Source organism: Perkinsus marinus, assembly GCF_000006405.1.
Source record: "Perkinsus marinus ATCC 50983 genomic scaffold scf_1104296965348, whole genome shotgun sequence".
Classification (NCBI taxonomy): domain Eukaryota; phylum Perkinsozoa; order Perkinsida; family Perkinsidae; genus Perkinsus; species Perkinsus marinus.
The window spans coordinates 1-1,360 of record NW_003204342.1 but is presented as its reverse complement, the minus strand read 5'-3'; the positions used below and the strand labels follow the sequence as shown (position 1 = coordinate 1,360).

The 1,360-nt window shown below is 45.4% G+C and overlaps 6 non-coding genes across 6 annotated transcripts; all 6 read right to left on the bottom strand.

Moving 5' to 3' along the window:
- Nucleotides 1-64: 64 nt before the first annotated feature.
- Nucleotides 65-136, bottom strand: Pmar_PMAR015706. The gene has a single exon. It is a non-coding gene; the product is annotated as a tRNA-Thr (tRNA).
- A 102-nt stretch (nt 137-238) lies between these two features.
- Pmar_PMAR015705 lies at nt 239-310 on the bottom strand. The gene has a single exon. It is a non-coding gene; the product is annotated as a tRNA-Thr (tRNA).
- A 102-nt stretch (nt 311-412) lies between these two features.
- On the bottom strand, nt 413-484 carry Pmar_PMAR015704. Its single transcript has one exon. It is a non-coding gene; the product is annotated as a tRNA-Thr (tRNA).
- Nucleotides 485-586: 102 nt separating this feature from the next.
- Pmar_PMAR015703 lies at nt 587-658 on the bottom strand. The gene has a single exon. It is a non-coding gene; the product is annotated as a tRNA-Thr (tRNA).
- Nucleotides 659-760: 102 nt separating this feature from the next.
- Pmar_PMAR015702 lies at nt 761-832 on the bottom strand. The gene has a single exon. It is a non-coding gene; the product is annotated as a tRNA-Thr (tRNA).
- Nucleotides 833-934: 102 nt separating this feature from the next.
- On the bottom strand, nt 935-1,006 carry Pmar_PMAR015701. Its single transcript has one exon. It is a non-coding gene; the product is annotated as a tRNA-Thr (tRNA).
- Nucleotides 1,007-1,360: the final 354 nt, after the last annotated feature.

Genomic DNA, 1,360 nt, shown 5'->3' with positions numbered 1-1,360 from the left:
CCGTTCCAGAATGGGCCATCCTGCTCCTGGTTCTCGTACCAGACCAGAAATTTATGGTGCTATAAGCCACTTGACAGGATTGAACTGACGACCTTCTGCTTACAAAGCAGACGCTCTGCCACTAAGCTAAAGTGGTACACAAAATAAATGCATAAATCACTAATCTTCCTGTATCCTTTGCGGAGTGAGCAAACCTGCTCCTGCTCCTCATACCCGACTAGAGCCTAATGCTGCTGTAAGCCACTTGCCAGGATTGAACTGACGACCTTCTGTTTACGAAGCGGACGCTCTACCACTAAGCTAAAGTGGCGCACAGATTAAGTATATGAATCAATAATTTTCCTGTCCCGTTCACAGAATGGGCCATCCTGCTCCTGGTTCTCGTACCAGACCAGAAATTTATGGTGCTATAAGTCACTTGCCAGGATTGAACTGATGACCTTCTGCTTACAAAGCAGACGCTCTGCCACTAAGCTAAAGTGACACACGGAATAACTGCATAAATCAATAATCTTCCTGTATCCTTAGGGGAGTGAGCAAACCTGCTCCTGCTCCTCATACCCGACTAGAGCCTAATGCTGCTGTAAGCCACTTGTCAGGATTGAACTGACGACCTTATACTTACGAAGCAGACGCTCTACCACTAAGCTAAAGTGACGCACAGATTAAGTATATGAATCAATAATTTTCCTGTCCCGTTCACAGAATGGGCCATCCTGCTCCTGGTTCTCGTACCAGACCAGAAATTTATGGTGCTATAAGCCACTTGACAGGATTGAACTGACGACCTTCTGCTTACAAAGCAGACGCTCTGCCACTAAGCTAAAGTGGCACATAGAGCGAGTACATAAATTAATAATCTTTCTGTATCCTTTGCGGAGTGAGCAAACCTGCTCCTGCTTCTCGTACCAGACCAGATATTTATGGTGTTATAAGCCACTTGCCACGATCGAACTGACGACCTTCTGCTTACAAAGCAGACGCTCTGCCAGTAAGCTAAAGTGGCGCACGAAATAACTTCATAAATCAATAATCTTCCTGTATCAGGGTTTGTCCGTTTTGGGAAAAAAGGCGATTTTTTCCCATTTCCCATATTTCCCGGAAATTCCGGGAAATTTTCCCGGAAATTTCCCACATTTTTTCCCACATTTTTCCCGAGTTCGGTCCAGCGTTTCGGCATTACACGGAATAAGCGGTGGTCTGAACATGCGTCTTTCTTGCATTTACAGGAAAATTGGCACTTGGGCGTGTAATCCGCACTGCGGCGATGAGTAGCCGCCCCTTACGTTTCATCTTATATAAAGGATTGAGCTCGATAACAATGTCTTGTGGTGGTTATTGCTACTAGCAATATGCCTAC